Source organism: Anoplophora glabripennis, unplaced genomic scaffold (assembly GCF_000390285.2).
Source record: "Anoplophora glabripennis isolate ALB-LARVAE unplaced genomic scaffold, Agla_2.0 scaffold81, whole genome shotgun sequence".
NCBI classification, from domain to species: Eukaryota; Metazoa; Arthropoda; class Insecta; order Coleoptera; family Cerambycidae; genus Anoplophora; species Anoplophora glabripennis.
In genome coordinates this window covers 1,264,751-1,281,692 of record NW_019416522.1, presented here as the reverse complement: position 1 = coordinate 1,281,692, position 16,942 = coordinate 1,264,751, and the positions used below count along the sequence as shown (strand labels likewise).

The following is a 16,942-nucleotide window of genomic DNA, read 5'->3' as shown; positions in this document are numbered from 1 at the left end:
TAGTGCTGGCAACTGAAATCGGTTTTTTGGATAGTCGGTTAACCGGTTTCGGATAATTCGGATTTTTATGAAATCCGAAAACCGGTTATTCGGTTATTCGATTCTTCAAATATCCGAAAACCGGTTATCCGGTTATTCGAATCTTCAAATATCCGATTATTCAAATAACCGATTATTCGATGATCTACTTCCTTTTTTTTTTAGACATCGATTTGTCCGATTGCAATTGACCGACTTCCAGATTTTTGTAGACCTTTTTTTTTTAGACAATTTCTCCGGGTCTGTTTTTGTAAAGCACCGATTTTCAGATATCCGGTTTTGGCGATTCAAGTAACGGGTTATTCGAATAACCGGTTTTAGCAACTATTCGACTAACCGGATTTATCTGAAATCGGTTTTTACGGAACCCGGTTAACCGGTTTCACTTTACCAGTACTACATTTATTTACGATTTGCATACATAATAAGCTTTTATTACTCTCTTTCATTTCTAAACAGACTATAGGTATATTATTTTTTTGTACTTATGCTATGATATTTTTTGGTTTGAATATTCTGAATGAATGTAAAAATCTAAGTAAAAACCAGACAGTTTCCCAGTTAAATTTTTAGTACCAACTAAATAAAAACAATTTTCACGCGAATTGGACACCTCTATAAAAAAAGAAACAAAAAACAAAAAGTTATCTAACTGGTGGTATTTAAATGAACAGTTATGTAAAAGTAAAAAATCAAATATTTGGGTGACCATATCTCGAGCACTTTTCATAAAAATTTTTTCAGATAATTCATTAAAATTTGGTACGGAGGTTTTTGGAGATGCTAAATAAAAATAGAGTACAAACTATAAACAACAAATCAGTAATTTATACATTTTTTTTTAATTTTAGAACCGGACGCCTATGAGAAACTAATTTAGTTGCGTCTAAATAATCGTTTTGCAGGTATTTATTTCGTGCCGCGAGTGCGAGGGATATAAGGGTGATTATGTGAAAAGTAAAACACAGTATACAGTATGCAATATCGCAACGCTTTAAATTTGCATAAGTTTTGTCACGGAAACAGTGCCCTTGCTTATGTAATAATTTCAAAGGTTCCACCGAATGCACACAATTAAATTAATCTAGGACGACTAATTCCGACTAATTTAAACAAATGACATAAGCCTGGGCCTGGATTAATGCCGCTTGCCGTCCACTTTGACAAAAAAATGGCTTTAATTTGAAAAAAAAACGTATAATTAACCAAAACATCATTAATTTTCCCACGCTCACCATTACCCAACCGTGTTTGGCATTTGCGCCATCACCCATATTTACGAATTCATTTGTTACCAGCTACATAGAGAAGGTAGGGTAATTAGTTTTGTTTATAACATTTTATTTAGCAAAAGAGCCGCGCCACGATAACAGACAGACCTACATACACATCCTGGTATTAAAAACGTTAATTGCACCTGGTGATTTGTCATACTTTTCTATTAATATACTCGCGTTACGACCAATTAATATGCACCTATCGAGAAAACGTTTAATTTACCTTGATTTTCATACACGCAAGAGACCGTTGCACGGAACATGAACTGGATGAATAAAAAAAAATGCGAAATTACACAATACACTTCTGTAAAACGGCAATAGAATAGCGTTTCCTTTGGCCCCGGCGCAATACAAAGCACACACCCACTTTATTTATAGCATGGAAGAAAATAATTACCTCCGCGAAGCAATTAAAGGCTAATCGTACTCTTAAGCCGTTTCATTATTTGCAAAAGTGAGGCTTAAACGGAATTCCAACCGCTCGTGCGTAGGTAGCGACTAGCAAAAAAGTGCCATCCCGCCGTGACCCACTTAAAAATCTTACTTGACTTCTGGTGGCGACCCACATGGGATCCCCCGGGGCACTGTCCTAAGGGATGCTGCTGGCAGGACGACGAGGTACCCGACGTTCGCTTACGGCCGTCGACTTCGCGCGTGCGGTACCACCGAGCGGTTAGCTAACACTGGTGTCGACTGACAAAAGTGAAATTTGTTGAATGTAAGTGTACGTCTATATTTACGGGTAAACACTGAGCGGAATCGGTCCTCGCCGCCGTGTTTGCTGTTGATAATGGCGAAGGCGGCGGGTATTCGACAATGGGCCGCGGGTGCTTCCGTCAGATTTATCTGTGGTTTGTTTGATTCGAGATAACCGATAAGAGATATCTGCGACTGACGTGTCGTCACTGCTGACTACAAAAACTTTAAGTTCATTTTCTTTTCAACATATTTTAAAGACGATGTGGTTTTAACTGAGCTGTTCAAAATCAGTTTGGACTTATTCTTTTTAGCATTATCTCTAGGAAAAAATGGTATAAGACAAAAGTTTTAGAAAATTTTCTTGTGATTTAATAGGTATAAAAAAAATAATTGACTCGCACTTCGAAGATAAAAACCAAACGTTTGTGTTTTTTAATAGAATTCCGATTCCTTTCTTTTTTTATTACAATGATATATACATATACAGAGTGTTTCAAAACATATATCAGAAAATGAAGGCTGGGATTCTTTGGCTAATTCTAAGAAAAAAAGATTAACATATAGGGCAGGGGTCGGCAAGTAATTTTAGGTGGGGTCCGGATACTTTTGAAAATTTTTAACGAGGTCCAGAAAAAAAATTCATATTTCTTATTTTTATTTTTAATTGGACTCAAATTTAATCTGCTTACTAACCATTAAGAACTAAAAACATACACAATTGTAAAATACTAGAAAAAATGATAAAATTGGCACTTAAACGTAAAAAACATTTTTTAAATAATTTATTTGAGTAATTTATAATTTCAAAAAATTTTTGGCGGTCCAGTATTTTACCGGTCCGGACTTGGACCGCGGTCCGCCAGTTGCCGACCTTTGATATAGGGTGTCAAATAAAATATTTTTTTTTCAGGACAAAATTTGAGTTCTCTATCTCAAACAGTTCCTGAGATATCGTCAAAAAACTGAAAAAAAAAATATATTTTTTTGACACCCTATATCTCGAAAACGGTGCCTTTCGGAGCCATGTTAATATGAACTTTTTTTCTTAGAATCAGCCAAAGAATCACACATTTCATTTTCCGACATATGTTTTGAAACAGCTTGAATAATATACAGGGTTATCCAAAAGTCCCGGTACGGCAGAAAAACTTTCGAAGAAATCATTGTGAGAAAAAATGTTTCAGACAAAAGTGTAAGGATTTTTCCTTGGCTATCTCATGGTGACCTTGGATTTGACCTTGACTTTAACCTTCAGGGTCATTTGAAGGTCAAGTTAAGTTTTTTAAATGGAAACCCCTATTTTTATTGCGGATTTGGAAAGAGCGGAAAATTTCACATCCAAATATGGTATTGACCATGACTTTGACAATGACCTTCAAAGTCAAATGTGGGTCGACTTCCAAAAGTCCCGGTTTGGCAGAACTTTCGAAGAACGCATTTTGGAAAAAAATGTTCCAAACTAAAGTGTAAGGATTTTTCCCAGGCTATCTGATGGCGACCTTGGACTTGACCTTGACTTTGACCTTCAAGGTCATTTGAAGTTAAGTTTTTTAAGTAGGAACCCCTATTTTGTATTGTGGATTTGGAAAGAGCAGGCAATTTTACGTCCAAATATGGTTTTGATCATGACTTTGACAATTACCTTCAAGGTCAAATGTTGGTCGGCTTGACCTTCAAATGACCGTGAAGGTCAAATTCAAGGTCACCATCAGATAGCCAGGGAAAAATCCTTCCACTTTTGTCTGAAAAATTTTAAGTTTTTCTGCCGTACTGGGACTTTTGGATAACCCTGTATGTAAGAGACATTTTTTGTTCCCATTGGCATGCTTTTTCAGAAAATATAATCAATTATTATTTTGCACAGGATCGTACTATTTTTATTTTTTTTTTTTATAAAATAGTCGAAAAGTTTTGATATTACAATATTTTATGGAAACTTGACCCAATATAACGTACATAAAAATTAGTACAAATACCTCTATTATTTTAGGAGATATGTACAGTAAATTATTATTTTTTAACTATTAACACCCTGTATATCGAAAAGGGTTGAGATTTTGAAATAAGTTTATATGACAAAGTATAGTACCATTATTTTTCGTTATACTATCTGCGCCCGAAGTCTCATAGATTAAAACTGAGACACCCTGTATATTTCATTTTATAAATTTGGGCATAGTCCAGTAGGCAGATGTTCAGAAATACATATGTAGTAAGTTTCAATAAACCACAATTTTTTTTTATAAATCGGCCACAAATATGTTATTAAAATCCACGAGCGTCGTATAGTAAGGAAAAAATGTTAATAAATCACGTCAAAAAAAAAATATTTTTCTTCAATATTTCAGTTAGATTGCGAAGAAAGTGTAAGATATCATTATTGTTTTAAATTAAATTTTCTACACGATAGAGCCACACCAATTTTTTTATCGAAAAAAATATTTTCCAATTAACAAAAAGTGACAAAAGATCGATGTTTTTCTTAAAATTGCTGTCAATTTTCTAAAAATTAATTGAGCTTCATGAAACTTCTCTCAAGTCCCTCGCTATTGGACAGATAAGTCGTTGCTGAGCTATTAACAATTATACTTACGATTAGCCAAAAGTAAAAAAATACAGGATGTTAAAAAAATGTATCGCAAACTGGTATGGCCCAGAATATTCAGTAAACTGAACCTAATTTATGATTTATTTAATTTCTTCTTTAAATCCTTGGTACGGCAAAAATTAAAAAAATTGAACTCGACTTAGGGAGACGACAATTATTGATTTTTATAATCTTCAGAATATTTGCATAGTCAGTATCAGTAATAAGTCGTCTATTGTAGCCCTAGTTATCAGAGTATAAAGAAGTTTCTTCTTTTGTACAGGATGTTCTTAAAAGACGGACAAATCAATATCATATTTGAACGAAAAACTTTTTCAAGATTGATATAAGGATTTATTTATTTACTTGCTAGATCATATCGTAAGAATAATAAAATAAAAACTTCACTAATACTAGAATAGAAAAATATTATTTCATAAAAATATGTGTTTACTTTTAAATAATTTACTAGTTTGTTTTTGTTTGATTTTATACTCCGAAAAATATCTTAAATCAAGACAATTAAATCCAATTAAATTAAATCCAATTAAATGGGGCTTTGAAACGTAATTTTGGTCAACTTGCCTGAATTCTTGATATAAGTTTCCGAGGTATATAATAACAAGTGACAGTAATTATTTTTTCAACCCCCGGCCAGGGGTGAAAAAAGGTAAAATAAAGTTTTTTTTTCAGGATCACTCAAAAGGGATAAGAACTAGAATAATTTTTTAATTTTTAATAAAAAAGTTATAACAATTTTTGTTTTACGACAAATGTAAAAAATCGCGTTCGCTTTGTGAAATTGTTATAACTTTTTTATTAAAAATTAAAAATTATATCTATTTCTCTGAAAAGATAGTTTACATTTTTTACAGCAGATTGAAACAAAATTACAAAATTCATTCATTTTACTGCTTGTTATGATTTTTTAATATCTGAAATCATCCCTTAACTTGTAGTCTCCGTAACTCTGTTAATTTTAATAGTACAAGAAAGTCAATAGACAATTTTATGCTCTACAACTTTTATAAGAAACTTTTTTTCTAGCTCTTACCCCTTTGGAGTTATCTTGAAAAACCCCTTTAATTTATCTTTTTTCACCCCTAGCCGGGGGTTGAAAAAAAATTACTGTCACTAAGTTGACCAAAATTATGATTTGAAGGCCCATTTAATTGAACTAATACATTTATCTGCGTTGATAAATTAAAACTAGTGACATGTATTGTCTTAAATAAATATTTTTTTGAGACAAGTTGAGGTTATGATATACTTACTTTGTCAGTAAATAAAAATATGTATATTCTTGATTCAAGATACGTAATTTGTTTTTTCAATGTATGTACTTATATCTACTTTAATTTTGTCTCGAGTCTAATTCAATGACCTTTCATAAATTTTTAAATTTTACTTACATTTTGGATTTCACTTCTAATATGAATGAAATGAATGAATGAAATGAAATTTGTTGAAAAGTAAAATTATGCTATTTTCATAAATATCCACATTGTTTAGACCATAGTTACTGAAATCTTAATGATTTTTTTTACTATATAAAAAGTACTATAAAGGTGCAATCTGAGTAAAAAAATGTCCACTTGATTGATATTTTAATTTACAAATGTTTTGCAAACTAAAACGTCGCATTTGTACGATTAACATTTTAAGAGAAATTTCTAAGAAGTCTACGAAAATAATATAAAAAGCTGCTAAAAAACTAAGCGAAGCATGATGGATTATCCAGGCTCGCAGCATTCATACATACTAATAACCACCAGTAAAAACTAAACATTAACATAAAATTTCAAGACGCAAAATATATTTTCGTGTCCTCCAAAAATATTCAACTTTATTTCTCATTCTACTTCTTTATTTTTATAAGAATGACTGTTCTTGGTGGTCTGGTGGACTTTCCACTAGTCAAATACAGGGACAACTCGGAATAGGTGTATTTTTATAATTTGGAAGATTATCTTTGTGTCTAAGAATAAATTGTTAAAATTAGAACCCAGAACAGATCGATTTCAAACGAAGACTACGTAAAACTATACCCTTACTGTTTAAAGTCATTACCTTGACCATGTTTGCTGTGGTCATAGGACGTGACACATCCAGATTTAGAACCAAGTACTTAAGATAACGCTTCGGAACTTATTCTGATAAGACGTTGTTACAGGGCCCCTAAGTACGAAGATGGTTCTATATTTATTGCTTGTTCGTTTGTTATTACTGATAACGAAGGCAGAATTTCTACATTATGATTATATTATGATTATACTTAGATGATTATTTGGACAAAGGCGTATTTCTATTTCAGATTATTTGAAGAGCCAAAACTAAGGTTCCTTAAATTTACATGTCTACATTATATAAATATTGCTGTTTACTATTGCATTGAAAGAGATAACGAACAACTATGAAAAGTAATATTCATAGCAACAGCAACAACTAAATTATATTGATACGGATACGGATGCCATCTAACAATTTTAAAGTTGATCATACAGAGTGTTACAAAAAAGTAGCTCAAGCCGTTAGCCACATATTCTATTGCTGAAAGTAATGGATGTCGTCTTATACTATTTTTTATTAAGGCGCTTCTTTTTACAGAGAATCTTGAGAAAATCAATGTGTCTACCAACGTTTTATGGATTAGTACAAAGAAAAAAACATTAAGTTGTATTTAGAAGATGTATTGTGGTGTATTTCCCAAACATAGCAAATAAAATGAAGCCGTCAACGCTTTGGTCACAATATTCAATGTTGCGGTCAACGCTGGATATAAAGAAGGGGATTGGTATAAGCAAATATTCAAAGTCACGTGCTTTTCTCAAGAGACAAAATAAGGAATATGTACCGAAATAAATCGCGAGTATTTACAAAGGAACAAGTTGACGGCTTTTTGAATAGTGCACATGATAATTTATATTTGATGACGAAGGTAAACGTTTTAAAAATAAAAGAACAGCATTTTTAAAAAGCATCTTTATAGGTTGTCCGAATATTGGGGGTTACAGGCGCATGCCGTTCTGAAGAATTAGTCAATTTAAGAATTGATAATGATGAAGATGTGAAAGCCGTCTTATTTATAAAAATTCCCAATACCAAAACCAAGAGACCACGTTCTTTTACTGTGCTGAGAGACAATTATTTAAGTTTTTATCGAAAATATGTTGCTTTATGTCCACCTGGATTGATTGAACGTCGATTATTTCTCAGATATGTTAATGGAAAGTGTCATCGAATTGTGGTCGGTATTCATAAAATCAGTGCTGTCTCGCAAGAAGTGGCAAAATATTTGAAGCTGGATAACTGGAAAGAGTACAGTGGACACGCATTACGACGAACGATTGCTCCAAGAATGAGGGTAATAGCAGTTTCAATGATTTATTTAATATCAATGTGGATAAACAAAAATTATTGTAAATATTGTCGAATAAATTTTTATAAATTAAAACTTGATTAACACTTTTAATCTAATAATTAAGTTAGCTCCTAGGGTTAAAAGTGAATACCTTTGTTGCTAAGATACCAATTATTTTTCTCAGTAAGTCAAAAAATGTCGGTTTTGTGACGGTTGGTAAAAAAATATCTTTTTTAAAGATACCTTTGTTTTTAAATAACTACATTTTTCTATACTGTATAAATATTCGAAGCAATTATTCGTTGTCTTCCAGAACTAACAGCATTAGAAACAGTGGAAGTGGGTGTAAACATGTTCATTCTTCTAGCGAACGTTTACACAACAGTAAATGGATATTATTTTGTTCGCAATGTAATTTTTCTTCTTTTGCTTATTGAAAGGAACTGTAACTTGTAAATTATCCTGCTTTATAAACAACAAAAGTAAGTTTCCCACAGATCAAACAAACGATAAATAACAGTGGTACCGATGCGAAATATAGGTTTGACATGTTATCATTAATTCCCAGTATATCATAATTAATCAAGTCGATTGTATTTATAAATAAACGTAGCGCATATTTGAATGACAATAAGACATTTTTTTACATAACACAATTTCAATATATATTCAGATAAAACTATCTTGATAGATTGGTACACATGTCTATGTTCTGTGACAAAAAAATAGTGCAAATAATTTTCAGTATCTAATTAAATTGATATTTCCCTTTATTTGTACGTTACTGAAGGCAACAATTTGGTATTGCTTAGAGATATTATTACAGCAATATATTGAACTGATACATTTTCAGTTAGATTCAGTTAGAAAACACTTAACATATTTTCAAGTAGTATGTTAAATATGTAGGCAAAACATTTCTGTTCTTCCTTTTCTAGTTCATAAGGAAAAAGCTAAATATACTACTAAATGTTATTTATCTTACTTAAACTAGACTCTTCCTGGACAACAAAAATATATTTTTAAGCAAATTTTCAAAAGTTAAAATTTCTAAGAAAAGAGAAAATAACAATTATATACTCCTTTTTATATAAGTTATTACATTTGGCAAAGTTACAAATGGGTTTGAATGTAGAAAAAAACAAGAAAGGTGGAAAAACGAAGTCGTTATACAGCATGCACTTTGCAAACATTACCAAAATGATTTTCTTTCTATAAACAACGATAATAATAAACTCTGTTTTTGTCCAATTACTAGGACCTGCCATCTCTCTTTTTGCTTGGTTTCTTATTCTTGTCTATCTTTTCGAAATCATTATCTTACACCAAGCAATGCATGATATAATTTTTTAGATTTGAATTAAACCGAATCAAAAAGGGTCAAAAGAATTTCCGAAATTTTTCCGTGATTTTCAACAGACTGTATTTAGGTGAAAAATGGTCGTATCGTGAATTAAAAAAAGCGTTTCGAATTTCTAAGATTCTAGTTTTTAGATCTTTCGGTCGAAATTTTTTAGGAACTACGGTCATCAATTCTAGGAAAAAGCGCGACAAAAAATTATGCAATTATTTTTTTTGAGTCCACGGACTTGGAAACATTTTTTTCAGCTAAGCCATTGCATGGACCGGATAACTTGTTTATTCAGCTTCTTATTTATACTTATTTTTTGGTAAACCTGGAAGGGAATAGGTCACCTTGAGCTCCAGATTCGAGTCTGCGGTCCAGAACACCAGGACATCAGAGACCCGTATCCCGCCGAACACCCGGTGAAATTTGAGAAATATGTGAGAGTGAGATTTTAGTGTGCTTTTTAATTTATTTTCTCCAATCCCGACCTACAGGGAGAGGAAAAGTTAGGGGATTGTTTGCTTGTTTTTTGTAGGTTGGCGCCCTTTTTATATATTTCATCTTCCCCTTAACGTTCTCCTCAAACCGATAAATACACAGGGTCGGAAAGTCCCCATGGTTCATCGGCCGTTAGATCCACTTCTTATTTGTGGAAGGGCGAAATGGGCGATGACTATTAGACGCCTTCATTATAGCCATCTTTCTCTATCGCACGGATTTCTATGACTTACTTTATCGCTCTCACGTAACGGCGGATGAACCATGGGGACTTTCCGACCCTGTATATGCTGCGAATCAATCATTAGAACCTACCCACTGCCCATTGCCGCCGCTATAAGAGCTGCCGTTCGGACTTTGTAGTTTGAACCTAAGAACAAACGCTATAATATTTTATCGCGCTATTTCTTAGAATTGCATGATAACCGTAGCTCCTAAAAAATTTCGACCGAAAGATCTAAAAACTAGAATCTTAGAGCTTCAAAATGATTTTTTTTAATTCCCGATACGACCTATTTTTCTCCTAAATACAGTCTGTCAAAAATCACGGAAAATGGAAACCTAAAAATGTTTAAATGAACTACTGAATATGGGTGATATAACCTATAAAGTATGTCATATCTTAAATATCAAAGCATGGTTGTGTACCTAGTGACAGAAAGTGACCTACAAATCTGTACGTATGAAAGCACTAGATAGACATCTAAATAGCTAAACTGACGTCTCGGTTTAGTAAGAACCTATGTTATAGTAATGCGAAAATAGTAGTTCTGCTGACGAATGGTCTTAGCTGTTTACTAGATATTGGGGGTATAATTCAATGTTGGACGGGGCAGTACCTCGCCGAGTAGTTGTTTCCCACGATATCATTAGTTAAGCTACTAAATAGTCACAGATAAAAACAAAATGCCTTGCGTTTTATATAGGAATGGCAATCTCAGGAGGCAATTACCGACTGATTGTTGGTGACTAGACGACATTAGTAATATGATAATTTGCAATTGCTCTGGAAAATTAAAAAAAAAACAATGTCAAAGAGGCAGATATACCGAGAGGCAAAAAGTTATAACATTTCAAAGACATGCAAAGTTCCGAATGAGGTACTCTCTAATGAGTAAGAGCAAAATTATGATCGCATTTGCATTCGTAGCCTCAAAGAACCTCCGATACCCAAAATTTGTACAATATCTATAATTTTGTAAAGGTTATTTAAAAATAATGAAAACAAATTCACTTTGACGCCTTGTATTTCTTTAAGAATCACTTTTGGATTATGGTAAGTTTGATTAAATCGTAATAATTTAGTGCCTAGAGTCCGCTGTTGCTCCACGTACCATTATTACTTATGGGACACCCTGTATTTTTTGTATAGAATACTCGTTGCGAATGGTTTGTTTAATAAAGAGATTTAAATTTATTAAAAGCCTCCATAAAACCTCATTTCCTCATACTCCGATGTAAAGTCGTCTTCACATTTATGTCAATCAGAGCGTAAACAAAAAGAGAACACTCAACAGATAAGGGGGTATTAGAACGGGATCAAACCGTACATTAAACATATTTTCCAACGCTTAAAAAATTCATTACTCGCAGTTGTTTCAAAACAAAACCCATCTTATTAAAAGTCAATCATACACGCCGCACCTTTCCAAGTTTCCAATCTCCGCAACAGTTCAATACCCAAGCAGCGCAAACACGAACCAAGAGCAAAAACAGACACATTGGCAATAATTGCGGACAAGTGTGTGCAATCGTGACATTCAATCTTTAGCTGCTAATTCACAGATTACGTTAACCGCATTGATTGAATATGGAACGGCGAAATTTACAATCCAAACGGCGAGAGACAAGAACTATAAGAAGTCGACAAATGTATCGACAACCTGCCCGCTCTAGGTCGCGGCATTTCAAGAAAACGTTATTATGTAACACCGGAATGTACTCTAGGGTCACATTGATTTCAACGAGTCTCATTGTGTCTTGTACACTCCTTCATGCCTGGGGGTCGACGTTGGTGCTACTGCCACCGTATGATCGTGAACTAAGTTAGTCACCTTTACGATGGGAGTGCCTCAGGGGTCTATCCTGGGTCCAAAATTATTTTTAATGATTGTCAATGATTTGGACAAAGCAATAAATAGTTGTGTTAACTTGCTGGTAACTTATGCAGATGACACTAATGCCGTTTAAATCATCTATCATAATGAATATTAAAATGGCTGCCGATATTGCAATGTAGGTTGACAAAAATAAATTTGTTTTAAGTCTAGATAAAATAACAATGCTTTTTAAATCAAAATACTCTAATAATATATCTTTATATGAGGGAATAGCAACAGCAACTAAGTGCGTATACTTTCCTCAATCGACAACTTCTCGGGCTAGCCTCTATGACAGGGGTCGGCAAGTAATTTTAGGTGGGGTCCGGATACTTTTGAAAAATTTTAACGAGGTCCAGAAAAAAAATTCATATTTCTTATTTTTTTATTTTAATTTGGACTCAAATTTAATCTGCTTACTAATTAAGAACTCAAAACACTCACACAATTGTAAAATACTAGAAAAGGTGATAAGATTGGCACTTAAACGTAAAAAAACATTTTTTAAATAATTTATTTGATTAATTTATACTATCAAAAAATATTTGGCGGTCCAGTATTTTACCTTCCGCGGTCCGGACCTGGACCGCGGTCCGCCAGTTGCCGACCCTTGCCCTAGATCAAGGGTCGGCAAGTAATTTTAGATGGGGTCCGGATACGTTTGAAAATTTTTAACGAGGTCCAGAAAAAAATTCATATTTCTTACAAATTTTTTATTTTAATTTGGACTCAAATTTAATCTGCTTACTAACCATTAAGAACTCAAAACACTCACACAATTGTAAAATACTAGAAAAAATTATAAGGTTGGCACTCAAACGCAAAAAAACATTTTTTAAATAATTTATTTAAATAATTTTATACTCTCAAAAAATTTTTGGCGGTCCAGTATTTTACCTTCCGCGGTCCGGACCTGGACCGCGGTCCGCCAGTTGCCGACCCCTGCTCTATGAGGATGTACTCGCTGTCAGAACCCCTAAGTTCGCAACCGCCCCTCCGGCAATGGCGGTTCTCTGAGACGTACATGAATAATTCAATGCCTTTACCTAATCGAGTTGTGAATTTAAACATAAGAAATCCGTCCGTATTGTATTGGAAAATTGTATTTATTATACAAGATGATTCATTAAAAAAATGACATTTCGAATTCTGTCAAATATACCTTAAAATAAATCTTAACGATTTAAGAGATACATTAAATAATTTTTAAACCTCTTGTGGTATCAACTAAAAATTTGTCAGTTTTACGTTTTTTTGACGTAACAAATAATAATTTCCGATAAATTTTCACTTAGCTCGTAAGGGTACCGGTTACACTATGGTTTAAGTAAATCATATAATAGTTTATCCCTGTATAGTTCCAAAAACAAGTGGTAAGTCCGAAAGAGGATCACTTTGTCTCTAAAATATCGAAATTGATGTAAAATGAATTTAAATTAACTTTAGAACTACTCTGTTATAAAAGTTCGTAGATTTTTTTAATTAGAAATCCGATATTAAATAAAATGTACTAACGAAGATGTCGAAAAAATCATTTAGTGTAGAAATTTTGCATTTTGCTAGAGGTAACATAGGTGAAATAAAAGTAAAATTTCTACGTCAATGATTTTTTTTAGACATGCGATTTAAACTACGTTAGAAATTCTGAATTCATACAAAATTACAAAAAGTCAGTGACGTATAGACTTCATATTTTTATCTCTAGCAAAACGTAAAAATTCTATGGACATTTTTTCGACATTTTCATTTAAAAAATTCAATTCAAGGATTGTGGAAGGAGCGCGAAATAATTTGTGCATTGTTCTTTATACAGGTTGTTAATTAAGTATGTACAATAAATTTAACAGACGATTGTTTGAGTCATTTTAAGACAAAAAGTTCATATAAACATTGGTCCGCAGATGCTTCGTTTTCAAGAAACAAGGTGTTAAACTTTTGTAAAAAATTGCTATTTCGTAAATACCTTAAACACCATTTACCCAATTTTGTTGTAATTTGGCAGTGTTATTTGTAGTGTTAAGGGGCTAATTTAACCCTAACTTGATTAGATTTGTTAAGTCCAGTGGCGTCCCGAGCGGTAATTTAACGAATATTTTTAATAATGTTTGTTGTGTGGTCCAGGGATATGCAATTAAGTGGATTTTATTTTTTTCTCCAAAAACTAATCAAGATACGAAAAACATTCAAGCGACAAACCTAAAGCATATTTTTGTATTAAAATCACTCAAATAATCGTCTGTGGGATTTATTGTACATACTTAATTAACACCCTGTATATTTGAAAGTCAGCTTTGTTGTTCGTCACGTATACTTCTAAAACAACTTATGTATGTCATTTAACTTACACTTACTTTACAAAATTCTGAAGTTGCTACTTCCTTAAATTAGAAACAAAGTTCCATTCTCACAGAGTTGTAAGTTTTATTTTCCTAATTTTTCAGTAAGGATAAAAGAACGACGACTCTGGTATTATTAACATTGTTCTTGGAAATAGTTACAATAAAAAAATTCAAAAATAGCAGTCGCAACATCACAACCCATTAATTATATCGAAGAAAATATACTTTGTACCTCCTACGCATTGTTAAAAAATATTTAAGGGGATATTCACTTATTTCAGCGAACTTGTATTTTTATACTGATATTTTCTCACTATTACGTGATTTATCCGCCAATATTTTAAAACATTTAGTATAGAAAATGTAAAAAACTGTAATGTTTCCTGAAAATATTTTTAAGCTCACTCTTCTCGATTAATATTACGTTTATAAGCATTTTTATTCACAATTTTTTTTATTCTATTCTATTTTTCTACCACATTAATTTCGAGATAGATGATATGTATTATTTTATTAAATAGAATAGAATAGAAAACTAGAAAGGAATATCTGCAATAAAAACAGTTGATTATGCTTTATCCAGTTGCATTCTTTAGTAACAATATTTTGCTACTTCTGTGTCAAATTTGATTCCAATTCGTTCGATATTTTGTATTTTGCAACAAAAAAATGAATTCTATGAAATTGGTATGGTAATACCATGAAATTTTCAACAGAGGGACATAATAGTATCAAAAATATTCACAAACGGATGATTGCAGTACATAGTGTCCCATAAAAGTTGGGTCACCAACTTCTGGGATCAAAATAAGACTATTTTGACTAATTTACGTGGTACCAGGAAATCAGCGAAACTGTTTTAACTAGAGACTCCTTTTAGTCCTTTTGCTTCATTGCTAAGGAGAATACCTGTCTTGTCCTCGTATGTTATAGATTATACAAAGAACAGTCTGTCGAGAATGACGTTGCTTCATTTTAACTAACTCCTTGTATCAACATTGCGTGTTGTCGAAATACGGATCGGATCATGGCAAAAATGTCGCGCCAGTATATTAAAGAATTCAAACAGAGACGACCTTAGCATGCTTTCTCGACGTAACTATGTCACGCCACTATTATCCCACGTAAAAAATCTAAAAAATTCTCCGCGGCCCACCAAAAGCTATGAAGTTCTTTGAAAAATTACCGTAATAGGTACGTTCATCGATCGATTTGAGTAACCTCACCTGCCCATTTCATTAAGAAAATTGGACATTAATGAGTGATTTCGACATACGGGTTAGGAAAAGTGCCAATTATTTTCTAATTTAACAGGACTCATCGCGATGGACTAATTCGATGTAATTTTCTATACCGATTAACCTAAAATATGCTCCATTAGATTTAGTGGCCGACGAAACTGAACATTTCAAAATCATTAGTCATTAGTCATTAGTCGTATATGCGGTGTCTTTTTTCGAGTCGAACCATATGGATTTGATATAAGAGATACGAAATTGATCAAAACTACGAAATTTGGTAACATACTGAGGATAAATTTAACCTATTTTTTTGACAAGGAGATATTGACGAAACACAGAAAATGATGATTTTTGTTTTTGCTTTTTTCTTAATTGAAAACGAAAACAGAAATATTTTCCTTTTATTTTAATAATATTCAGTCATAATTAACCTAGCTTTTAATGCATTTTTAATCCGTAGTGAACGACAACGAATAAACAGAGCCTAGACGCATAAATGAATATGACATTTTTTACATTTTAAATATTAACAAGTACGTATTATCTATTTGTTAATAAAAGCAAATGTATAAGGATAACAATTGTTTTTTAATGTTAGGTTATTATAATTGACTATTTCCAATATTGTTAACGTTTTCACTGTTTTATAATTGAATATTATTAGTATTATGTTCAATTAATTATTCAGTTTGTAGTACGTATTTCTTACTGTGACTTAGTGCTTTTCAAAGAGTAATATGGTATAGTCTTTCCGATATCAATTGAAGTACCAACAGGATGACAGTATGTACCAGGTTCGATCGCTGACGCAGCAACTCGGCATTGAAATACTTGAAAAACTTGTTCCCATATTTATTTAGCCATACCCATATACAGGTCTGGTCGAAGTAAACGTGGAAGTGGTAGAAATGTATACGCCCAGTTGAAGAATGTGAGCGCAGACAAACGAAATACAAATACAGTTGCGTTGGGCTACTGGCCAATAAATCTCAGCCGTTGACAAGTCGTCGACAAATTGCCCAGCAGTGCAGTGCAGCAATGTGAAATTTGGTGTGACTCAGGTAATTTTAATTTATTATAGGCACCTTCTATTAATCACTGATATTACAATTGCGAAAGGGAGAAATAATATTATTACAAACATAGCATTTTGGAGACCTTTTGAAACGGAACAAAACGAAATTTACCATCAATATAATAAAATTGTTAGAGGACATAAATAATTAAAATATGTTGTTGGCCAAATGGACATATAATAGAAATTTTCTGCACATTATATACAAATTATAAGTTTGTACCTTTATCAGAAACCTTTTTTAGGGACGCCTATGAAACTTATTAAATTTTATTGCCAGGCGTTTTTTTACATGTTCAACTGACATCGGAAAGACTATACCTACTTATTTAAAATGACAGTACGGCTACAAAATACTCACTCATTCGTCCATAGC

At 32.5% G+C, this 16,942-nt stretch overlaps 1 protein-coding gene across 7 annotated transcripts in view; it reads right to left on the bottom strand.

Moving 5' to 3' along the window:
• LOC108908870 (focal adhesion kinase 1) overlaps window positions 1-16,942 on the bottom strand; it is a 173,279-nt gene that overhangs the window by 70,458 nt on the left and 85,879 nt on the right. For 5 of the 7 annotated variants that reach the window (XM_018713026.2, XM_018713027.2, XM_018713028.2 and 2 more), the window contains exon 1: window positions 1,864-2,006. The exons of the other annotated variants lie outside the window; for them this stretch is intronic. The gene's annotated coding sequence lies outside the window, so the exon portion shown is untranslated. Of the gene's footprint in view, window positions 1-1,863; window positions 2,007-16,942 lie in introns of those variants that run through there. 7 annotated transcript variants of the gene reach the window in all.